At 42.0% G+C, this 25,814-nt stretch overlaps 1 protein-coding gene and 1 pseudogene across 12 annotated transcripts in view; one reads left to right on the top strand and one right to left on the bottom strand.

The window, feature by feature from the left end:
• Cacna1d (calcium voltage-gated channel subunit alpha1 D) overlaps positions 1 to 25,814 on the top strand; it is a 342,473-nt gene that overhangs the window by 144,332 nt on the left and 172,327 nt on the right. The window lies entirely within an intron of this gene.
• On the bottom strand, positions 19,965 to 22,117 carry LOC106007748 (kinesin-associated protein 3 pseudogene; annotated as a pseudogene).

Genomic DNA, 25,814 nt, shown 5'->3' with positions numbered 1-25,814 from the left:
TCTTCCCCTACTCTTTTGACTTGCTAAAAATGATAGTTGTCCTTGTTGTCTAGTAGAGTGGAAAGAGCCTAGGACCAGAATAAGGAATGAGATCTTTTAATTCTAGAGCCACATCTGACAGTGTGTGTGAACTTGAGACAAGACACTTGAGCCCTCAGCATCTGCTTCTTGTTCATTTGTGTAATTGGCACAATTTGTGTTTGTGTATGGATTCAAATAAAACAGAATGAGAGAGCTCTTTGGAATCTTTAATACATGCTGTGAGTGTGAGGGGTTTTTGAGTCACTGAGTTTCTTCACTGAGACTGAAATAACTGGGGTGAAATGTGTTATAGTTGGGCCAAAGCTTCTATAGAAAGCTTTGTGTGGACTGAGAACTCTTACTTTGGAAGATATTTTTTTTTCCCTTACATTGTAGATAGAAGATTTCCTGTCTTTTTCCTTTTTTTCCTTATAGGTGGGCTATTCAATCTCACGCTTGGCCACACAGTGATTCAAACAGTCAAAATTGACCATAAAATTATTAAATGAAGTGGGAGTAAAGAAATGAAAGATTGGCTAGTAAAAAGTAGAGAGGACACAAGAGAAGATGGGACTAGCAGATCGTAAGGAACAGACACTACCCTAGGGGCTGAGCTAGAGCACCTGAGGAACACACCTTTCAGGGGTGATGTCCAGATCTTGCTACAGAGGGCTTGGCTGCAGCTCACTGAATGGCAGAGAGGTGTTTTGGTGTCACGTGATGGTGGAGAAGTCACTGTTCTGTGCTGGTGGAATTTGCTGGAAATTGCACTTTTGGAATTGGCCAGGAGTCCCCGCTCAAGTGCCAAGGAAAGCTGTTCATTGGTAGTTGTGACATTGAAGGCACTTCATTTTGAAACTACCTGAAGTTGCATGTAGGAATGTGGAGAAAGTGCTGAGCACTGGGTGCTGCTGTATACCACGTGCTGCAGGACCTTGATGCTGGACAAGACACGTGCTCTGTAGGCACTTGCCGAGTGAGCAGGCCGTAACCAGAAAACAGAACTCTTGCAGCAGTTTCTCTCCCGCATCCTTTTTTGTTAAAATTCAGCATTGTGGCAGTTGACAAAGAAGAATATTTGCAAGGGCCGAATCCATTCTCACAGAACAAGCAAAAAAGTGTGTAGTTGGAGCTGAGAGCAATCAACCTGTAACTGGCACTTCTACCTCTTTGGTTACTCAGTTTCCATATACACCCTTCTGACATTGAACTCCTTCATGACAGCGTAGCTACCAGTGTTTCTACCTAACAAGGTAGAGCTAATCTTATTACAAGTGAAGAAGTTTTTCACTATTCCTCAAAATGAGGAGATTCATAGTCCCAGGTGCCATTGTATTTCTTTTTGGCTGTAATAATTACTCCTCAAATGTAGTGATAGTCCTGTTGAATATTGTTACCTAGACACTAAATAATAGTTTAGTAAGTTAACCAGTTTTCAGTAACTTGTATATGAGATCAAAATAGAGAAAAGAAATGGCTGTATATAAATAAAAATTCACATATAAAACCAAGAAAATGTATCAAAGTGCTACATTTCTCATTTTTTTTATCATGTTTGCATCTGTTTAAAAATATTTATTTATATTAGTATATGTTTTAGGACATCATGGTAGTATTCCTTGTGGGGAGCTGGTACATGTACATAACTCATCATAATTCTTTTTTTAATCCCCTCCCCTCCCCTCCTTCCATCTCTTAGTATTCTTCCTATATGCAAAAGATCTATCTGCCTGTTTCTTACTGTCTTTCTTTTTATTGGTACATGTTTGTAGTACATAATGATTACATTCATCATGAGTTGGTACATGTCCATGACGTTTCTTAATTCTTTTCTTATCCCTCTCCTACTTCCCCCTGCTATTATCTATCTTTTGTTTTGCTCTTCCTTTATATTTTGGGTTTCTCGTATAAGAGAAACCATGCAATATTTAAGCTTCTGTGTTTGATTTAATTCACTTAACATTGTGGTCTGAAGATGAATCAATTTTCCTACAAATGACTCAAGTTTATCCATCTTTATGGCAGAGTACTCCTTTGTGTATAAATATGGCATTTTCTTTATCCATCTATTGATGGACATGTAGGCTGCTGCCAACATTTAGCTGTTGTGAATTGTGCTGCTATAAAAGTAAATATGCAGGTATAACTGTAATACTATGTCTTTAACTCTTTCAGGAAGATACCTAGAAGGGCAATAGCCAGGTCAAATAGAATTTCTGGTTTTAACTTTTTGTGGAATCCCCATACCGTTAGCCATAGTGTTGCTTAAACTTGCATTTCTCTAGTGGCCAGAGCCTTTGAATATTTTTTTAATGTATCAGTTGACCATTTGTATTTCCTTCTGAGAACTGTCTGTTCATTTCAGTTGCCCATTTTTTGATTGGGTCTTTTATTTTAGGAAGTATAATTGTTTTGAGTTTTTAAAATATATTCTAGTTATTAGTCCTCTGTCCAAGGAATAGCTGGCAAATTTTTTTTCCCCATTCTGTAGGTTGTCACTTTACCCTGTTATTATTTCCTTTGCTGTGCAGAAGCTTTTCAGTTTGATATGTTGGCATTTGTTGATTTGTGGTATTATTTCTTGTGCTATTGGGGTTCTGCTCAGAAAGTCCTTACCTATACATAGATCTGCAAAAATTTTACCTATTTTATCTTTTAGCAGATTAAGTGTTTCTGTTTTAACATTTAATCTTTGATCCATTTTTATTTTATTCTAGTACATGGTGAGAGATATAGGTCTCAGTTTAATCTTCTATGCGTGGATAGCCAGTTTTCCAGCACCATTTGTTGAAGAGGCTGTCTTTCCTCCAGTGTAAATTTTGGTCCCTTTGTCAAAGATGAGGTAGCTGAATGTACCTGGAGGGTTTTTTTTTTCCACTTACTCTGTTCTTTTCCATTGATCCACCTGTCTGTTTTTTTTGTTGTTGTTGTTCATTTGTTTTTTGCCAATACCGTGCTGTTTTTATCATTATAGCTTTGTTTTATAAGTTGAAGTCCAGGACTGTGATGCCCCCTACCTTGCCCTTATTGCCCAGAACTGCTATTCCTAGTCTAGTCTGATTCCATATGAATTATAGTATTGTTTTCTCTAGTTTTCTGCAGAATGCTGTTGGTTATTTTGAATGGGATTATATTAAATCTGTATATCAGTTTTTGAAGAATGGCTATTTTGTTGATACTGGTTCTGCCTATCCAGAAACAGGGGATGTTTTTTCATTTTCTGATGTCCTGATCTCCTTTTTCAGAGTACCATAGTTTTCATTGTAGAGGTCTTTCACTGCCTTGGTTAGATTAATTCCGAAGTAATTTTTCTTGATGCTATTGTGAGTGGTATTATTTCCCTAATTTCTTTCTCAGTGAGGTTATTATTGGTTTACAGGAACAGTATTGATTTTGTGTGTTAACTTTGTATCCTGTAATGGTACTGAATTCGATTATTAGTTTTAGGAATCTTTTGGTAGAGTTTTTTGGGTCTTCTATGTAGAGGATCATGTCATCTGCATATAATGATAATTTGACTTACTTTCCTACACATAGCCCTTTTATTTCTTTCTCTTTCCTGATTGCTCTGGCTGTTTCAAGAACTATATTGAATAGGAGTGGTGACAGTGGATATCCTTGTCTTGTTCCTGATTGTAGAAGGGAAGCTTTCTGCTTCTCCCCATTTAATATGACATTGACAGTAGGTTTTTCATAAATGGCTTTTATCAGGTTGAGATAAAGTTCTTCTATGCATGTTTTGTTCAGGATTTTAAATTGTGAATGGATGTTGGATTTTGTCAAAGGCTTTTTCTACATCAATTGCGATGATCGTGTGATATTTACCCTTGCTTCTGTTTTTGTGATATATTACATTTGTGTATTTGCATATGTTGAAGCATCCCTGCATCCTGGGATGAATTCTACTTGGTCATCATGTATGATCTTTTTGAGGATTTTTATGTTGTGTTTGCCAGTATCTTGTGGAGGATTTTTACATCCCTGTTCATTTAGGAGATTGCGCTCTAGTTTTATTTTTTGGTTGGGTCCTTTTCTGGTTTTGAAATATCCAAGAATGACTTGGGGAGTATGCCTTCTCTTTTGATTTCATTAACGAGTTTGAGGAGTATTGACATTAGATCTTCCCTAAAGTTCTTAGAGAATTTGTCAGTGAAGCCATCAGGACCTGGGCTTTTCTTAGTAGGTTTTTATTGCTTCTTTAATCCCACTTCCTGATTGTATTATTGAGAGATTTTATATCTTCTTGGTTCAGGTTTGGCAATTCATATGTATCTCGGAATCTATCCGTTTCTTCTGAGTTCTCCATATTATTAGAGCACAGATTCTCAAGTTAGTTACCAGTAATCTTCTAGCTTTTGGCAGAATCTGTTGTGATTTTTCATTTTTCATCTCATTGATATGGATATTTTCTTTCCTTTTTTGGTAAGATTGGCTAAGGTTTGTCTATTTTGTTTATTCTCTCAATGAACCAGCTCTTCAATTCATTGATTCTTCATATTGTTTTTTTAGTCTCAATTTTATTAATTTCTGCTGTGATCTTTAAAATTTGCTTCCTTGTACGATCTGTGGATTTGTATTGTTCTTATTTTTCTTGGACCTTGAGGTACATCATTAGGTTATTTATTTGGACTTGCTCCATTTTTCTAATGTGGGCATTCCTAGCTATAAACTCCCCTCTTATGACTGCTTTCATTTCGTTCCATAGATTCTGACACTGTTGTTTTATTCTAGAAACTGTTTTATTCCTTGATTTCTTCTGTGACTCATTGATTATTCAAGAGGATACTGCTTAATTTCCGTGGTTTTGCATATTTGTGGTTTCTTTTACTATTGATTTCTAGGTTCATTACACCGTGATCTGGTAATATGCATGGGATAATTTTGATTCTTTTCCATTTACTTAAGCATGCTTTATGGGCTAACATGTGGTCTATTTTGGTGAAAGTCCCATGCTGCTGAAAATAATGTTTATTCTGTTGTTGTTAGGTGGAACACTCTTTAGATATCTAGTAAGTCTTTGTTTGCAGGTGTTCAACGTTGATGTTTCTTTATTATTTTTGTCTAGTTCATCTATTTGTGATAGTGAGGTGTTAAGATCCCCACAATAAATCCAATTTTGTGTGTACAATAGTGTTTCTTTTGAGAAGTTGGGCATTCTGGTGTTTGGTGCATATGTTTATAATTGTTCCCTTCACAATGTGTAGTGACTTTCTTTGCCTCTTCTGATCAGTCTTGGTTTGATATCCACTTTGTCTGAAATTAGAAGCTAGTAGCTACTCCTCTTCTTTTCTGGGTTCTGGTTGCATAAAATATTGTTTTCCATCTTTTTTTAATCTGTAGATTTTTCTTTGGGGATTAAGTGTGTTTCTTGTATACTGCATATTGTTGGGTTTTGGTTCTTGTCCATTCTGCTAATCTATGTCTTTTGATTATGGAATTGAGCCCATTCATATTGAGAGTTATTACTGAAAGGTACTGACTTATTCCTGCCATTGAATTATTTTTCAGATGCTGATTTGTTCTGTCTATCTCTGTGTCTGTCTGTCTGTCTCTCTCCTTAACGACTCACCCTGCCTGGTATATTTATTATATCAGATTTTTTGGCATTGTTAGCTTTATTCTTTGTAGGATATCCTTGAGAATGTTTTGGAGTGCTGGTTTGGTGGTCATGAATTTCTGGAGGTGCTCTTTGCCATGAAAATACCTTATTTTTCCATCAATTTTGAAAGCAAATTTTGCAGGATATGTAAGTGTAGGTTGGAAGTTACTATCTTTTAGAACTTGAAACACTTCACTCCAAATTCTTCTGGGTTTTAAGGTTTGTGTTGAAAAGTATGCTGTAGTTCTAATGGTTTTACTTCTTAAGTCATTGCTTTTCTCTAAAAACTTTTAAGATTCTGTCCCTTTATTGAACTTCTGGGATTTTTGACCGTGGTGTGACGATGGAGAGACTGTGTTTTGATTGTGGCTTTTTGGGGTTCCATATGCCTCACTTATCCATATGTTTAATTCTTTTCCTCTATTTGGAAAGTTTTCTGCTATTATTTCTGTTAACAGGTTTTTAATGCCATTTGTGCTATCTTCCGGTTTTTTATTAACTCCAGTTAATCTTAGGTTAGTCTTCTTTGTATCATATAGCAGATATTGGACCCCTTTTTCATGTTCTTTTGTTATTTTTAAGGTTTCTCTGAGTCATTGGTCTTTGAGAACATTCCTTTCTTCTGACCCTCTTTCCTCACATAGGTTGCTTCTGTTGCCTATACTTTCAATAAAATTTTTAATTTGGATTTCTGTTTTGGACCTTTTCATGGACTCTGATTCTTTTCCTAAACTGGTCCTTGATGTTTTGTGTTTTGTTTAGCTTAGCTAGCTTTTTATTAGTGTCATGTTTAAGCTCCCTGATCATTTTGTTTTACCTATTTAGTTACCTCTTTTGTTAGTCTGCCAAGCACCTCATTGATCTGTTTTTTAATCTGCTCTGTCATCCTTTCAAATGCAATGGTAACTTGGTTCACAAACAGTTCTTTCCACGATTCTGGTTGCAAACTGAATTGGATGAGAACCGAGTCAAATTTCCCCCTTAGGTCAACATTGAACCCAACCAGCAAATTTGGTGCAGTTCTTGGTCCACTAGGTTTGCAACCAGAATTGTGGAAAGAATTAAATTCCAAACCGAGGTACCACCGTAATCCAGCTATGTGGTTTTACTTTCCTCCCCCTCAGTGGGAGTTTGGGGAGGTGTTTTGTTGCCTTGTCTTATCATGTTTCTATTGATTTTTGGTTTGTTTTGTGCTGAGGCTTTTGGGCACTTACAGTGGAAAGACTTTGTTGCTAGTATAGAGATCTCTTTTGTTAGTCTGCTTCTCAGTGATATACTCAGGATGTGGCTAACTATAATCTTTTGCCTGTGTCCCAAGATCCAATCACCTCTTAACTTGGGAGGGCAGGATGCAGTGTAATTGGCCCAGCACCCAGTTCTCCGAGTGGACCACAGTATTGTTAATGTCACAAAGGTAATCTGGGCATACAGAGAAAACCTATTATATAGCAACAACTGTGACTTTGGCAACTTAGAGAAAATCAGCAACAGTAACTTCACCCACGACAAACTGGGTATTGACATAACATAAGAACTAATAATGTACCACTCTTTATATTAGAAATCTATTTTTACAGTATCAATTAAGACAAACCAAATATTGACCTACAGAAAATACCTAATGTGACAACTATAGTTCCATTAATAATAGAAAAGAATTCAGTAGTAGTAACATAGTTAACTATGTAAAGACTAATAAAACTTAATGGTTGTTGTAATTGCATCTCACACCTTCCTTTTTCTAATACTCATTTTGTATTTCCCCTGGTTTTAGCTACATTATCAGCTGGCTGGGACTTTTTTTTTTTTTGAGACAGGGACTCACTGTGTAGTTCAGGCTGGTCTTGAGCTCACTATGTAGTCCAGGCTGACCTCAAACTTACTGTGATCCTCCTCCCTCTGCCTTCTGAGAGTGGGGATTACAGGCATGCGCCACCACGCCTGACCAGCTGGGACTTTTTTTACCTGGTATGCTGACTGAGACTTTCCTTCCTCAAGGGTTCCAGTCTTCAGTTTTCCTAATTGTGTATGTTTGTGTTTTAAGGAGAGAGGATCTTGGTTTGTTACCCAAGCTGGCCCTGAGCTCTTAGGCTCAAGAAATCCCTCTTCAGCCTCCTGAGTAGCTGGGACTATAGGCTATGACACCATGACCACCTTTCCTACCTGGTTTTGGTTGCTATAGTTTTCTATAAGATGTGGAAGTACTAACAGATGAGCCAGAGAAACACCTGGATTATTACCTTTCCCCCATTATGTAGAAGCAACTCAATTTCTGAATACTAATTAGAATCAGTCACTGCAGCCAGTAGATTATCCTCCTTTCTCCTGCCAGAGTGTTTGTTTATTCGATTGTATCAAAGGAATGAAATGCTCCAGTGGTACTTTCATGTTTCAGTTCAGTGGAACTGTTTCTGTATACTTTGGTAGAAACATCTCCACCCTTTTGGGGGGACTAGGATCTGCAAACCAGCAGGCTTAAAGTTGCTGCAATTGGAATAATCCTTGAGTTGGTTTCTGGGTATAATAGTAAGAGGACCCATCCTTTCTTCTAGTCTTTGAGCTCTGGACCTGTATATTCCAGGTATGGGAGAAATTGCACCATATCTTCATTTCTGATTCAGAGCATATGCTGCATTCTGTAAAACAGTTCCATCATTTTATGGCATCTTGTGCCAACTGGTGCCATGACTTGAGTCTCTAGGAAGCCATCCCGCTTTTCAGTTAGGCCAGTCCTTTCTGCTGGCAGGTCATTGGCAGTTCTCTTTTTTCTTTTTTGAGATGGGATTTCTCTGTGTTGCCCAGGCTAGCCTTGAACTCGAGATCCTCCAGCCTTAAGCTCCCAGGTAGGTGGGATTATAGGCACATGCCACCACACCCTATTGATAGCTCTTCTCGACCCTATACTAATGGCCTATTTCCTGCAATTTCTACATTTTTATTATAGCTGGCCTGTTGATTCTCATGCTTGCTTATCTAATGTTTCCTACCATGACTTGATTTGTGATGTTAGGAACTTTTTTTTTCTTTTTTTGGTACTGGGGATCAAACTCAGGACTTGTGCTTGCGAGGCAGGCGTACTGCCACTGAGCTAAATCCCCAGCCCTAAAGTATATATATATTTTTTTTGGTGCCAGGGATCAAACTCAAGACCTTGCGCATGTGAGGCAGGTGGCAGCACCACTAGGCTAAATCCCCGGCCCTGATTTGTAATGTTGGGTAACTCCATGTCTCTCCTTGGACCTTTGATTCTCCGCCTAAAGAGTGTGGAGTTCAGACTTGATCCTCCTTATAAACGTTCCCCTTTCACTATGTTCTTGCTCCAGTGACCTTGCAGGGTTGTAGTAAATCAACTGGGGCACTATGAGTAGAGTGAATTGTTACCGCTAAGCGGTGCGCTCATGGGAGAGTGGAGCCGTGATGCGTTCTCATCACTGTTCCCATCAGTGTCCAAGGCTCAACCTAGATCCTGCCTGGAGTTGAGGAAAGTCACGTCATCCTTTCCCTGCCCCAGGACCCCTAGGGTCAATGCGCATTTCTGTGGAGATGAGGAAGTAGCAACATTGTGGAGGGGAGGCCAGAAAAAGAGCGAGGAGGCATCTGACATTTCCAGTGTGTATCTCATGGCTCCTTCTCCCCACTGCCCCTATTTAGAGTCACCTGCACACATTTTCTCTCCCTTCCAACAGATACGACTGCTGTGGAGCTGGCCAGGCTTAATTAGGAGAGAACCCTTCTGGCATCTTCCTTTCTCTTACCTGCTCCCTGACCTAATGCTGTGCTTGGCAGGTATAGCAGGAAATACTCCATTCGTTCCCAGTTTTTCCTCCCTCCTTCCTTCTCTTCTGCCCTCTCTCCTTCCCTTTTCTTCCTCCCTCCCTTTCTTCCCTTCTTCTCTTCCTTTCTTCTCTCCTTCCTTTCTTCCTTCCCTCCCTGTTCCCTATCTCTTCCATTTCTTTCCCTTCCTCCTAAAAATATCCTACTGTATCCTTGGCTGTCCAATAAGCTATGAAATAATCACTGTGCCAGAGCCTATGGAATGAAGGCAGGAGACCTAACACTCAGATCATGCCAGCTTTGCCTTTCATCTTTCTTCAAAAACAAAAACAAAAACAGACAAAAAAAGAGGGGGAGAGAGAGAGAGACAGAGACATAGAGAGACAGAGAGAGAGAAGAAAAGAAAAGAAAGCAAGCCAGCCATGTCCCCTTGGAGTCTGGGCTTGGGGAGTTGAGAGGGGTGTGGGGTGTGTTTCCATGGAGGCAGGCACCGGACTCAGATGAAATGTCTCCCGGTGGGTTGAGAGGAGCAGCAAGGGTTGGTGTCATTTGGGAATTTTGGTGTTGCTAAACATGGATGGGACAGTTGGACTTACTGTGTCTTGAATCTCTATCCGTCCTCTGGCCTTTCTTCCTTGTGCCTGTCTTCCCCAGCACACCTGCCTAAAATCCTCCTTTCTACTTTCCAAGTCTTGCCTGTGGCCCAAGGCCCTGCTCTTACACAACTGGTGAGGACCAGCCAGTCGGAATGGCTGTTAGCTCCAGGCACTCACTGTGCCCCTCCCAGGCCTTTTTATCTTGCTTGTGCTTACAGACTTTACTGTATGCTCTCTTCTTCTTCCTCAGTTCTCCTCGCAGCCCGTTGTTGTCAGTGGGTGTGGTGGTGGTGGTGAGGGGAAGCAGGGACAGGTAGTTTAGCATGTGGGCTCAGAGCTCAGGTTTGGGAGTGACAGATTTGCCTCACTGTGACTTTTTGGTTAAGTGACTACTTTCCTGACCCTCTGTTTCCTCATGTGTAAAACACTGAAAGTAATAGTTTCTTAAGCTGTGGGGTTGGAGTAGTGACGGCAGTGAAATGACACACTGCCCATAAAGTGTTTAGCATAACAGCTGGCTGCTGGCTCGTAGGCAGCACTCCAGAAGTGTTAGGCAGGACTGTTAGGTTATCACCGTCCGGCTTTATAGTTGAGGGAAGGTGTGGAGAGCGTCGGTGACTTAATCCAGTTGTACCATCAACCGTTAAGGACTTCAGAGGTCAGCCAACAGGATTATTTGGAGGTGCTGGACACTGTGCTAGAACAGGGACTCTCACACTCAGAAGAGGGGGACGGCTGGGGAGAGCGTTGAACCCTGGGTAGAGATAGATGGTGGATAGAAGAATCTGTACAGTAGAAAGGATCTGGAGGCCTGGAGGCCAAACAGCAGCTCTGTAAAGAGAGTGCCTGTCTATCATGTTTTACCCTTGTGTCCCCAGCTTCCACCATGTCATGGTGAGCACATAGTAGGTGCTAGGTCAGTCTCTGTTGAAGGGTGATCAGAATCCCTGAGCCAAGCCCTGGCTCTGAGCTGGGTGATCCTGAACGGCTATGCATGTCCTCCACGTTACAAAGATCTCCCCAGTGCACAGAGGGCTGCAGCCCTGCTGGCTCTTGTGATCTGCTGTTCTCTGACTTGATTCCTGGCAGCCTCCCAGCTCCAGTGTGCATACTTGCCTCAGCTGTACTTTTGGAGAACTGATGGAAAGGTGAAGGCATGAATGGGCTGACAGGCACCAAGGTGGCCCCGGTGCTGCCAGACAGCAGAGTGTGTAGTGTCCTCGGATGGCCTGGGCCTGGCTGGGCTGTGCAGGGGCCCTTTAGCTGGGGAGAGCCTGGATTCCTGCTAATGCTGAAAAACCTCCCAGGCAGCCACCTGTGCTGTTGCTATTGCCTAGAGTCAGTAGAGAGTACTGACAACACCTCACCAACTCTCTGCTGCCTAGAAACCTCTAGCATCTGGTTAGCCAGACAATAAAATTTCTAAGTGTAGCATTTGAGGCCCTTGAGATGCTCTGGGCCCTATCGGCTTTCCTTAGGTTATTCCTCCCTGCCAGTCCTCAGGCCCCAGCCCCACACTGTGAACTCCTCAGCTCCCTCAGCACCCTGTTCCTCAGGCTTTCACATAGACTATTCATTGCACCTGTCCTGCACAACACTGCTGCTTGGGCTTCTACCCAGGCCTCCTCAGGTGTCCTTCATAAGGAATCTTCTTTCCTCGGTCAGATGGATTCCTTGTCATAAAACCTGTGGCACCTGGGTTGTACTTGCTTCCGTCTATTACTCTGTGTATATGCCAGTAGGATACCCTGGTTGTGCAGATGCTGGCTTTGGTATTGAACAGACGAGGCTTCAAATTCTGGGTCAGCCATTCACTGGCTGTGTGTCTGTGAGCAAGCCACTTCACCTCTTTGGCCTCAGCTTCTGTTATGGTTTGGATCTAAAATGTCCCCCAGAAGCCTCATGTTCAAAGTTGGGCTTTGGGGAGGTAATTGAATCATGGGGGCATTGCCATCATGAGTGGATTGATCCAGTGATGAGTTCACAACCAAATGTACTCTTAAGAGGTGTGTCACCGGGGGTGCCTTTGAAGGGTACATCTCCCTCCTTCCTCTCTCTGCTTCCTGGCTGCCATGCAGTGAGCAGCTTTCTTCTGCCGGCCCCTTCTGCCGTGTTTCTGCCTTGGTGCCAGACACCTATGGACTGAACCTCTGACACCGTGAGTCAGAATAAACCTCTTCTCCTTTAAGTTGCAGGTGTTGAGTATTTTGTCCCAGCAACGGGAAGGTGACTAATACAGTCATCTTTATTGGTGAAATGGAGTTAGTGATTCTTGGGTTGTAAGGTTTTGTGAGATGACAGATTTGTGGTTCTTCACACGTGGCAGCTAAGGGACTTCTTACTGTAGCACCCACGCTGCTTGTGTCCAAGTCTGTTTCGCAGGCAGAAAAATGTATTGCCGAGTATTACCACAGTGGCAGGTCCACCAGGGACGGAAACCACACCAGTAAAATAGGCGTGTGACGGTGTGGCTCTAATCTCTACACGCTTCCGACCCCACAGCCCCTGAGCCTTGCCAGGGCTTTCCATGGCCTGATCTTCAGTAGAAAGAGGCTGAATTGGATTTTGACTTTCCTCATGCCTTATGTCTCTTTGATTTCATAAAATTAATATTCAGAATTAGGATTAGTCATGGGAAATTCTCCATTTTTTTCCCTTTATCGCCTCTGTGAAGATCACAGTTTCAATTTATTTCTTTGGATTAATTAATTTGGGAAATGTTTGTGAAGCATTGGTAATGTGCCTGGGACTGTGAGGAGCAGAAAGCTTTAACTGGCACCTTGAGATGGGTATGCATTTACCAAGACCTTCGCTGGTGCTTCTTGATTTGGCCTTACCGTGCTCAGAGGTAGATGAGAGGCACTAGGCTTATTATCATCCTCACTTTATGGAGGACTGGGGCTCAAGCCCTCATTCTCTGCTTCTAAGGAGGGGATTCTTCCTGCACATACTCAGTGTCTTTCTGGCTGGTTTTCCTGGCACTTGTGTCCTGGCTGGAGGAGAAGAAAAAGATCCAGAGCATATCTGGCCCGCCTGGCCTCGGTGCAAACTTGCTTCTTTGCATCCATTTTTCTAGTAAGTGTGAGGAATAGGCAGGTACAGAAGGAGGGGAAGAGTGATGCCTTCCTACCATAAGTTATAAACTCACTGCAGTGAGTAAGCACGTGCCTCTCTATTGAGCAGATAATTATAGAATGTCTGCTTTGTGTCCGGCTCTGTGCTAAGGGTTGGGGAAATGCTGGCCAGCTGGACTGAAAAGGGATCTCTCAGGCTTTCAGCAATTACACAATTATTAGAGAGAGATAAATAATTAAGGTATTTACCCATTGTTACATGTGCTATGAAGAGAACTTATGAAAAATTAAATAGTAGGACAAGTAGACCCCAATAAAATAAGAATAAATTACAGAATCATCGTGTGTCAGCTCTGGTCCTTCCTCTTTAGTTTCAAAGCTGAGAAGTCCAGGATCTAAGAAGGTGCCCAGCAGAGCCAAGACAGATTTCTAATTAGTACCCTTTCCATGCACACTATATACAGGGGCATTCAGAGTGGAAGAAATAGAAGTCTTGAGAAGGGTTTTGATTTCTACCATCAGAACTCATTTCTGCTCCTTCTTTTAAAGCAAAGCTTGTAGAAAAACCCAAAGGAACCAAATTCATGCATTTGTGGTGTGGGAAGAACATTTCTACCAGCTGAGAACTCGCCACAGCATTTGAGGTCATTGCTTTCTGGAAGGACTTAATTTTACCCTACATTTTTGCAGGTAATTATTACCTAAGCAGATATAGCTGAGTTTGCACAGCAGAAGGAACTAGTTTGAGGTGGCTTCTGAAAGGTTCTGCTACTACTGAAAAGCACTAGGAATTTTTAATCCTAGAAGGGAGACAGATGTGGGAGGTGCAGGTTCTGAGGCCAGAGGAAGAGGAAAGCCCCCATCTCTGTGGGCTAGCTGACACTGACAGGAGAGAACCGCGAAAGGAACGAGGAAGCCACTCCCAAAATGTGAAAGAGGATACATAGCTGCATAGGCATCCTTATGTCCTCCTGTAGAACTTCCCTTCCTTGTGCTCCAGTAAGTACAGACTGAAGAGGATCCCCCTTTATTATAAAGAACAAACCTTACCTTAAACACTGCAGTAGATGCCTGTGAGCTCAACTATAGGACAGGAGCAGAATAAACTGGAGTTGTTAATCAATTTAGACAGCACAGAGGCCGCACCCTCTCTATGGGCCCTGTTTGAGGCTGAATCTAGGTAGCCCTAGATTGACTGTCTCATTCTTCTTATGGTTACAGATGTTTGTCCCACAGCTAACCCATGGAGAGTGCTATAGCTAGAGATCCTAAGTATCCAGAGCCAGCAGTGCTTGTTGATTCAGCTTTTTCTTGGGCTGAGGCTGAGGTTGGGGCTTGGGATGAGGGGGACAGTTAGGATGAGGGAGCCAAGTGTTTGTGCCCAAAATGAAATAAATCAAGATACTGAATGTAACCCAGACTTGAACACACTTGTGTGAAGAAAACAAAGGACTTAGGTATAAGCGAAGGTTTCTAAGGCAGGGCGTGGAAAGCAGTAACCATGAAAAAACGATACAGTTGACTTCATGAAAATTAAAAACTTGTGCTCATCAAAAGATGCTGTTAAGAAAATGAATAAGCAAGCCACCAGTTGGGAAAAATATTTGCAAAACGTTTATCTGATGGAAGATTTGTATCTAGGATCTACAGAACACTCATGTTACTCAAAAATAAAAAGGCCAGTGCTTCAGGAATGGGGTAAAGAGTTAACAGAGATTTTTAATAGAGGAGGAGAGATTTAACATTACTGTTCTATTAAAAATATAAATTAAAACCGTAATCATATGTCATTACACCGGAGTGACTAAAACAAAAAGCTGCTAATACCAAATGTTGGTGAGGATGCAGAGCAGCCAGGAACTCTGAACAGTGTTGGAGGGTGTATCAGTCAGTGCTTACCAGAGAAACAGATTCAATGCAAGATACACAAATATATAAGAATCTACAGGATTGGCTGACAGTGACCATCTGCAAAGTCAGGTGTGGAAAAGTGCAAAAGGTCCATCTGCGTGCTGAAGACCCAAAGGATCCAGTCAAAGGCCGGGAGTTCAATGTGGTGTTCCATGCGAGTCCCTATTAGCAGGCTGAAGGGTCTGCACCAGAAGGCTGAAGGGACTGTGATGGAAGCCAGGAGCCGATGTCCAAGGTGAAGGCGAAGACTGGAGCACTGCCTCTGAAGAAACAGAAGCAGTCTTCCTCCTTCGTTTCCCTTTCATTCCACTCAGCCGGCCAGCCTGTTGGTTGCTCTCACTCAGCCCAGGCTGGGTCTTCCGTCTTCAGGAAATCCCTCAGCCACACCCAGCACTATGCTGATAGTTGGGTGTTTCTTACTCAAGTTGACACAATCAGTTAACTGTCACAGTAGGATCATACAGTGGCGCAAATCCTTTATTCTTCAATACTTGCCTGATAAAGCCCGTGTCCACAAAATAATTTTTTCACAGATTATTATAGCAGCTTTATAATAAAAAAACAGAAATGCAGGTATCCATCAGTGGAGGAATGGATAACAAACCATGGTACATTTACATAGTGGAATATTGCTCAACAATAAAAGGCGTGGGTGACTGATATGTATAACATTATTTTGCTGAGTGGCAGAAACCTTTCATAAGAGTAAGTACTGTATGTCAAAACTCAATAAATGGTACTACTAAGATTCATGCATTTCTTGATGTATATATTTTACTTTACCAAACTTGTAAACATGTTTACATGTTTAAATTCTTAGGAGTGAAATTAAGAGAGGTCTGTACTTTAAGTGTATCTAAAAATAAGATGTGTTGATGGAAAGACTGAGGGATGGTTAGATCTGTGATAAAGCAAGTACGGCAAAATTTTAATGATAGGATTGAGGTAGTGGGCATTACTGTAAAATACTTTCAGTTTCTCTGTGTGCCTGAAAATGTTTATAATAAATATGCTCAGGTGGAGGATGCACATTGCAATAGCATGAATAGAAAATAATTGAGATTTATTACCCTTTGTTACACAGTGCCGCTATATTCCTTATGTTATTCAAAATTCCGTTAAAACTCACCCCAGGAGCCGCTGTAATATAGGTGATTTGTCAAGTTCGGAAGAAGCCTTCTGGCCTGTCTGACTCATGTGTATCACCTGGATACTTTCGAGTTAATCTCACTACAGCTATGATTTTCTTCCCCTTTGAATGTGATCATCCCTAAATGCAGAGTGTTTGGAGTAGCTTTAGAATTGTTGATTTTACTATATGTTAATTCTCAGAACATGGAATCAACAAGTAGAAGATTGGGCAATAGATTGGGAAGGGAGCAGAGTTCAGTAATATATCCAGTGACCAAAACAAAATTCTGGATTCTCAACAGATTTAAATAAAAGATGAACTAGATCATTTTTTCCCCTCTGATGAAGGTTACCCACAGTGCAATGGTGGATATCATGTACAGGAGCTGAGATGGTTGTTCGTTTTAACTTTCAAGACATTGGACAAAAATGTCAGGTACTAGACCAGGGATGTAGCTCAGCGGCACACAGCCTGCTTGGCAAGTGTGACTCTGGGTTCGATTCCTGGTACCAAAAGAAAAAAAAGCCAGATGCATTGCATTGTTCCACTTAGCAGTAGCATGCAAGCTTTTGACTCGGGAAGGGAAATTATAAACCCCTGTGGAGAATCACAGAGTGAACTGAGGACAGAGATTAGATCAACATTCATTTCTTTTTTGTTTTCCTGGAATGAAGTCAGAGCAACATTCTTCTCATTTTTGTTTGCAATGAACCTATTTTTTAACTGATCTATGCAATAATTATGGGAAAGGAAAAGTGAATGAGTGAGTTCAGCATATTGGATAGTGAGCTCCCATTTGATCATGAAAACAGCAAAAGAAAACAAAACTAAGCATGTCTCGCTAGTGAAGTTGGCTCTGCCATTCCCCTTCTACCATGTCGAGCCTTTCATAGCCAGGTATATTTTGGGGTATCCTTTATTGTCCCTCTCCCTGCTGGCCCAAGACCCCTGCAGCGACCTGTCTAGAAAATGTGTGCTCCTGGCGTTTGCTCCCCGTGGTAACACTTTTCATTTGGAAAGTACCCAGCAGAGGCACTTTGCTGTATCCCGATGTGCCCTTTACAGTGATTTTGGATATACAACACACTCCCCAGTCCACAGGCTTTGGCCTTGGTGGGACCAGTAATTGGAAATAGAATTTCTGTGAGGGACAGCGAGTTCCCTAGGTGATAGGCCTGGGGTTGGACTTGTCCAGATGGTGCTGTGAGATTGCATAAGGGAAACCTAGAAATCATGCCTTATTGATGCATTGAGAACTCAAAGCATTCCGATGACAGTGAAAACTATATTGATGGGATAGGGCATAAGAAAGCTGATTATCGACTGTGTTTTTATAAAGGGAAAGAAGGGGAGTAAAGGGGAGGGAGAGAGTATGTATGTGCTAAGAAGTGTCACAGTTGCTCTGTTTCTTCCACTGTTCTCACCCTTGAATAAAGAGGACTCGCCTGTCTGAGTCCTTGCAGTAGGTGAGCTTCAGTATAGTGGACTGTACTGGGTACAGAGCATCTAAGAGACAGGGACTGCATCTGATCACAGCTGGGCCTTGAGCTCCTGGCCTTGAGAGTGTGCTTTGGAAGAAGGGCAAAGAGGGCAGTTGGACCCATGCTGATGCTGTTGGGATAGACCCCAGGGACTACTTTCTCTACTTCTGAAGAGCAAGCCAGGTAGAACTGAGTCTGTGGAGCTGTGGGGCTGTGACCATTTCCTTGGTGGTTCCAGTGTACCACTTCGCTGTGCCCTGGCAGCCCCTGTGTGTGTCCCTGGTCTCCCTCGCTTCTCTGAAGACAGTGTTCTTCCTCTCTTCCTTACTCTCTAGCTGCCCTGTTCAGCCTTCCAGGAAGCTGTGCTAGTTGGGGATGGGGAGGGGGAGTTTCTATACCACTCTCTGTACTAAGCTCCCTAGATACCCCTTTCTCTCCCACATTTGTGCCCTGTTTTCTAACACAGCAGACTTTATGAGGGTTCAGGATGTATCCATTTAGTTTTTCATTAACCGCTAAATGCTCGTACTGCGTCAGGTGTAGACAAAAGGAATTTGCTGAAGCTGTATCATCAGCAACCATGCATAGATCTGTTTGGCCTTCAAATCTGTGTGTGTCATAGAAGGGGGTAGACAGTTCCCTCAGGGTACCTGGGCCAGTTGGATGTTCATGATCCAAGAAACTCAGTGCACAGAAAACTTGGGGCTCCGTAGAGATCATGTGGCCTAGTTCCTCAGGGAAAGAAAGGCGCCAACTGAGAAAATTCAGATGGGTTTGGGGCTTGGAGAGAGAAGAAAGTTCTGTACATACTTCCATTGCTTTGCGTTTCTCCAGAGAAGCTCTGAAGCTGGAAACTGGCCAATGAGATGCCACAGAATCGGTGGAATGCTGGAGCGGAAGGGTCCAAACCACACTTTGTGCTTCCTGATGAAATGATGATTCCGAGTTTAGATTGACTGGCATGGTGTGGTGGCTTTGGTTGGTCAGTGCTAGCCGGTGTAGGCTTCCTCATGATCAGAATGCGGGAGAGAAGATGGTGGCTGAGGGCCAGGCTCCAGAAGGACCCGCTCTGGTCATTTCCTGATTGTTCTGTTACGGAGATAATTTAGCACTGTGATTGGTGCCCTGGTACAGTGATGGTGAACCTTTTAGAGCTTTCAGTGACACAAACATCCTGCTGCAGTGTGCATGCCATAGGTTTGGCCCCTCCGTCCTAGGGGAAAACTGAGCTGCACAGTATGGTGTAGCCTCAGGAGCTCCCAGGTCCAGGCAGGAAGGTGAGAGGGAATCTGCTTTGGTGCATGCTGGGAAGAGAGAGGGAAAGGCTGACTGGGGAAATAAAGACAGCAAAGGAAGCTCTTAGGAAAGTCCTTGAGGTGGGAGGTCTTGTACCCTGAGACAGTTCCTCTGGTTTTGTTTGTTTGTTTTGGGGTTTTTGTTTGTTCTAAGCCAAATGTTGGTAAAATCACAATCAGTGACATTGTGCATAGAGAAAGGCAGAGGCAGGTAAATTGGATTTCAGTTTCAGCTTAAGCGACTGTCTTGTTTTATAATATTGGATGGTTTTTTCCCTCCAAGCTTCAATGTGCCAACCTATATTTTATTCCTTGAGAAATCTCAAACCGTAAAAAAAACATGAGGTAGTTTTATGTGCCCGATCTCTGCTTTCACCTGTGTGATGTTGAATCTACCTGTCCCCCTTCTACATGACAGCTGGGGGCGACTTCATATCTACCTGGTAGTTTTCAGTTATGAAAATGTCAACGTTATAATCTCTGCCACTGTAGTAAGGGAGCATGCTGTGTTCCTTCCCTCAACCTTACAGTGCATCACTTAATGTCTCCGTTTTGGGGGAAGGAGAAGAGGAAGAACAGTACAAAGGCAAATACCTTTTAACCTAACTGGGCTTTACTGAGGGTTTGTTTGTGTGTTTTTGCAGCTTCTATAACTAAAACTGGCCAGGTGGCTGCAAGCTTCGTCTGCCAGGTATCCATGGGCAGATCCCCTATAGGATCTGTGAAGACTGCCCCACAAGAACTTGGGGCCCTGGCTCAGCCATTCTGATTCCTGTGGAACAGCTTCTGGTTGTTAGCATGACCTGCCATTGTAGCCAGTCCCCTTGAGTGAGGTCCCAGAACTAACTTCAGCCTGGCTACCCTGTGGGGTTCGCTTGGCTCATAGCAGGCATGTGGGTCCCTACCATGCCAAAGGGCAACAAGATGACTGTCTTATTCTGGCAAATGGAGTCTTACTCAGGACTCAAGCCAAAGCCAAGAGCCCCCAGAGGGACAATGTGCTAGTTTTTCCTCCTCTTCCTCCTCCTCCTCCTCTTCCTCTTTCTCTCCCTTCTTTTTGTTTTCCTCCTTGGGAAACTTTTTATTTGCTAGGAAATGAATGCTGTCCAACTACACCCCCATTGTGAAGGTGATAGTCACTGAAGTAATCTGGACTTGCGGCTCCTTCAGTGCCAATTAATCCATCTGAGCTCTAGAAAGGTCAGGTATTTTGAGAATGTCTCCTTTGTGGATATATGGCTCAATTCGATCATCACAATACCAGTACTGTTTACTGTCTTCCATCTGACAACTCTAGAAACTCCAGCCACTGGGGGTTATGCCAGCAAAACTTTTCTCTCTGAACTTTCTTACCCCATCCTTCATCATATTCTGCTATAATATCTAGTGAATTATCACAGACCTTTTGGATTTTATTATTTTTATCATGTGTCAGATCTATGATATGTGAGAGTCTGTGTTTCCTTGATTATGAGATCTTTCTTGGCTTGGTGGAAAACCATCAGGTAGAAGACATAAATTATCTGACACACAAGTTTATCATCTTCTTGTAGAACATTCAGAAATTCAATAAGGGCAGGGATTATTCCAGATTTAGCTAGCATTGTAGCTCAAGAGTCATCTATAGATACAATTCCAGTCATTATAATCACTTCTAAACCAAGCCCATCTTCTGCAGTACCTGGCTTTAGTTCATCCTTGAGGTATGGAACCAACTTGTACTCCTTAAAAACTAGTTCCCAGTCCAAGTCTGGAATGGTCAGAATTGCCAGAGTTCTCAAACATTCAGTTAAAAAGTCCTTTTCTGCATTAGAGATCTGGGCTTTAAGGTCCACAACATAATCGGTAAACAAATTTTTAGTTGGCTTGCCATGCTGAGAAATGTTTCTGATCATTTTCGTTAGCAATGGATCCTTGAACTTGAGCCCTTTTCATGAGCATCTTCAGCCCATTTCCTTCACAGATCAGCTATATATTCCTCTCCTTAGCAGCAAGGTTAACGCAGAGAGAAGTGAGTTCCGAATCATTTTGTTCCTCTGAACATTAAAGAGCATCTTGATTTCCTGTGGTATACAGTCAGTGAATGCAAACATTGGTTTAAAGCTATCATCCATGCGTATGTGGTGAAGCACACATATTGCTATTTGTTTATAGCTTTGGTTGCCTAGGAGTGCAGTGAGTTTTGGGAGAAGTCCAATTTATTCCAATCATCTTGTTCCTCACTCTTGTGTCAAAGGACAAGTGTAGTAAAAGCTGGAGAGTGATACTCAGTAAATCTCCAGGCTTACTCGGTATCATTTTTACCAGTTTTTCAACAATATCCATTTCGCCATATTTTTTATTCTACATAAATATGCTGTTTCTTTAAGAATATTCCAACTATAATAATCAGTTCAAAATTGTCCCAATCAAGAGCCTTTACCAACATATGAACTATATTCTTATTCCTCATCTATAATTCTGTGCAGATAGTCTCAGCCAGATTCGGAAGCAAATAAACAGCAACATGTAGTAGCTATTCTTGTTTTACCACACACCTGTGATATTTTTTAAAGGTTTTTTTCCATAATCTTTTTTCAGAGTTCAGTTTTCAAGGTCGTCATCAACACTCTTCTTCATGTAAAGTTCTTCTTGCCAAAGCTCATGTCTTTTTAACTCATAATCAGTGATACGCATACACAAGCTCCAGTGTACAGTAAGTGATTACTCTATGAAACTGAGAAAAACTAGAAATAAAAAAAAATGTAAATTGCGTTTGTAGCTAAATTAATGCTTTGCTTGCAGTCATCTCTCAGGACTCTTGCTAGTGCACCATAGGTGGTTTCATTCAACCACTGCTCTTTCAAGTTATCAGGATTCTGAGTAAAGTGTAGGGTCAAGACAGAACCCTGAACCCTGTCAGGAGTATTTTCATACAATAACTCAATGTATTCATCCATGTCATTGATGCTGGCAACTTCGTCAATCTCAGCTCCTCCAAAAGGAGATGGATCTTTAGGTCCGCTTGATTTTTCTTTTCCTGACAGTGACCACAGTGGTTCTGCAGATAGTTCTACAACAGCTGTTCTACTTCATTTCGTTCTGAGGAGTGAATAAGTTTGCATTCCTCAAACACCCTCCATGCCAGGGAAGTTATATCTGTGTTGGCATTAAGACCCTGCAGAAGAATAATTTGTAATTTTTTGGCACTCTTTGTTTTTCCAACGTGGGTTCATCCATTTTTCCAAGAATGGTAGCTTGTGCTTCACATTGAACAGTAAGTGCTTTTGCTGACGGATATACATCAACATTACCTCCATTACCTTTCCTTTTGAGGCACTATTGGGCATCCTCCTCTTGCAAGGCAGAGGCAGCAGTGACTGAGAGGCCAGTGGGCTACTTCCTGGGACTCTGATCAAGCACCCTCACCCAAAGCTATGATACTCCTGGCAAAGTGGGGCAGTGGCGGGCTGAGGTTAGCCTGTGGTTACTGTGAGAGGCCAGAGCTCCTCCCACAAAAGTGGTCCCTAACCGCCCCAGGGCACTATCCCAGTCCTTGGCTGGGCCCTGCTGAAGTGCATGTGCCCGCACTGCCTACTTTCTCCTACAAGCAGACTATTTTTATGGTTCTCTTGAATTCTTGTTACTTGAATCTACGAAGGGGGTCCTCCTTTTGGTTTTTCTCCTCCTAAGGCTGATGACTGGATAACTCACTAGCCTGTGGTGGTGCAGTGGGTTGATTGTCGAGGGCTGGGGGATGTCTGGCTCATTTGTTGGTTTCTTAGGGAAAAAAATGAGGTACTTTGCACATCTTGTTTCAACGAGGAACCCTGTAAAATACTTCTTCAAGAGGAAATACCCAACTCCTTTTACGTATGGAATGAAGAATTTTATCATAGCCTCACTGCCATGCATTATATACACAGGAAGGGACAAGTATTAGATGCAAAGCCTGCAGCCCTTGCTTGGGGCTGTCTTTCAAGCCGGCATTCCCTCTGTGACAGTGTTATTTGACAGAGTCTAGGGAAGTGATGGCAAACTTTTTAGAGCGTTCAGTGATACAAACAACCTGCTGCAGCACACATGCCATTGGTTCGCCACCACCAGGGTAGCTTCTTGTAAAAGTATGGAGGCTGAGTCTTATTTAAGGCCATTGTAACTTCTCTATCCATTCCCCAAACCTTAGAGTCAAGACACACTGTTCTGGGTCTGCTGTATTCTGACACTGGTGCTGACACGCCAAATTACAGCACTCCCTAACCCAATTCAAAAGGATGAATGGCATGGCACTTAAAGTATTTTACAGAAACTCTTATTTTAACTCATTTTCACAGTGGCTACAGGGTTTTTTTTTTATAGTCCTGTAGGAACTTTGATTAAATACAGAGTAGAAAATCAAAAGCTGCTTTGGGAATAATGAAGAATCAGGTCCTTCGAGGTCTTTTAAAAAAAATTCCCTAAGCATCAGTTTCTTTTATGCTCGCAATTCTAAATTGTAGTGTCTCCAAACAAAACCGAGCACCGTATATGACAGTGCACGTGTGTATTTTCCAAAGCCTCAGCGGCCACTGCAGTTTTAGTGCCTATTAAGTATGCACAGGAAGCAGTGGGGAAAGACTGTCAGAACCTGTCTGTGAAAATGTGTTTGCAAAGATTTTTGCTAGTGTTTCATATACATCCCAGCTATTCAGCAAAAATATTACACCATTCATTTTAGAAGAAGGAACAGGCCTACATAATCACTAACATTCTCCTTTTCTGGCAGAGAAGAGAAAGCCAAGATGGGTACCAAAGAACCAAATACAATGGATGATAGGATTTACGGGCCGTGAAGTTTGTGACAAACTACTCAGCTCGCTCTCTCTCAAAGGGCAAAAGCAGCTCTTTGTAACAAATGAGTGTGGTTGTGCTGCAACAAAACTTTATGAAAAGTGCATGATGGACCAGAGGCCATAATTTGTCAACCCCTGGTTTTGAGTTGTTGCTGATAGTCTAATCCAACTCCAAAAGGTACCGACTGATTGCCTTCATACCACCTAAGATCTTCTCCAGCTGTGGTTAGCTAGGCTGTGAGGTCAGGGGGGTGTTCAGTCCTCTCTTCAGAAGGGATCCCTATTGTGGAAACACAGTACAGCATACAGCAGATATTCAGGAACTGTATACAATACAGAACAAAATACAGATCGAAAGAATTCTTGATAATTTAAATAAAGTCATTCTTAAGGTCAGGGTTGCAGTCTAGCACCAGAGTGATTTTCTGGGGGAACTTTAAATAGTTGTGAACTTCTACCAGAAGCCACACCCCTCTCTTCATGTGTGGGATATCGTGCCAATCTTTCTTTATCAAATGCTTTTGCTCTTTCTTACTCATGCTCGTGTATAGCCTCTCCCTCCTTTTCTTTTTCTTACCCCAGCACACGGTGCTGCTGCTCTGTGAGTACTTCCTTCTACCTTAGTATACTACCAGGGCAGAGGTTAAGTTAGGTCATAGTAACAAGTCAACTGACGTAAACTTGAAAATGAACAACCCATTTTTGGTAAGTATACAATTCTACCATTAGGAATAAAAATATATAGGCTTTCAAGAAATTAAGGGAGGAGCCATGCGAGTTCTTTATGGCCTGGGCATTTGCCACTATCTTTTATGCAGAAGGAACGAAGAATGCCAATTCAACCAACAAGCTGATTAAAAGGAAATCAATTCAGAGACCTTCTGGTATGTTAGGAAAGGGGTCATGATCTAAGCTTCTCTCATCAGTTACCAGTATAATAATTATCACTTACTGTGTGCATACCATGCCCTGAGTATGCACATTGTCTCATTTATTCCTTTTAACAATGATTAGAAGACCAAAATGGAGAAGGGTGAAGTGCTTGTCTGAGATTATATAGCTGGACCAAGTGGGAAGTTTGAACCCAAACTGACTCTAACTTAATTATGCTACCTGGCTTTGGAAACAGTGGCAGCCAGAAAGTCATCCAGCTAAATTTCAGTTTGCCTCATGCGGGTTTAATGGAAGTCTGCTTGTTTAAAATTCAGGAGCAGCTGGGCGGGGTGCTGCATGCCTGTAATCCTAGCACTCTAGGAGGCTGAGGTGCTGGTGGTGGTGGAGGGTGTTGCAAGCTTAAACCCAGCCTTGACCCCTCAGTGAAACCCTGTCTCAAAATAAAAAATGTAAAAAGGACTGGAGATGTAGTTCAGTGTAAAGACCCTGGATGCAATCTCCAGTTAAACCCACCCCCCTCCAAGCAATAGCAAACTAAGCCTGATGCAGGCACCACAGAGGTGCCTTTCAGAACCTACCCATTTACCATTTACTGGGTAATCAGGGTTGATCTCATGTCACATCATTGTCTCCCCGGTGCTGTCATATGTCAAGGCTGTAATAAATGTAAGACTACATGTGACAGTTGAACTATTTGTTCTGTATTTGGGGTTTTTAAGTGTGGCAGTTGAGCAGAATCACAAGTTGTAGAAAGTAGTAATTTCCAGACATTTGAGGTCTGATTCACCAACATTACTATAATTAAAGGGAAATTTGTATTTGTTCACTCCATTTTGTCCTAACTCTCTAGGATGTTTTATAAATAATAAACCTAGATATTTAGAAAATAGCATCTATTTATCTCTTTATGCTCTCAGGGATTCTTCACCTTCAGGCATCTCAGAGTTATCCTAATGTAATGAACATGCCTGAGCACTGAATTTATAGGGCAGTGGTTGTAGAAAATGAACTCTGCTGACATAAAAAGGCAGCTTTTAAATGCAGAGTACAGAAATTAAGTAGCGTGGCAATTCCCGTATTTATGAAGCATAGCACTCAAGTGTAACGATTTCAGTTGGTCACAGAGTACTAATGAATTGTGAATTGAGGCTTTTTGGTTATCCTGTTGTCTCTTCCAACACTAATCATTATTAAGATGATGATTGAGCTCCGTGATTATGAATCCA

Source organism: Heterocephalus glaber, unplaced genomic scaffold (genome assembly GCF_053883595.1).
Source record: "Heterocephalus glaber isolate CG9 unplaced genomic scaffold, H.glaber_assembly_v1.0 deba00001472, whole genome shotgun sequence".
NCBI classification, from domain to species: domain Eukaryota; kingdom Metazoa; phylum Chordata; class Mammalia; order Rodentia; family Bathyergidae; genus Heterocephalus; species Heterocephalus glaber.
Note: the sequence above shows the minus strand (reverse complement) of the source record. Positions and strands in the feature narration are given on the sequence as shown.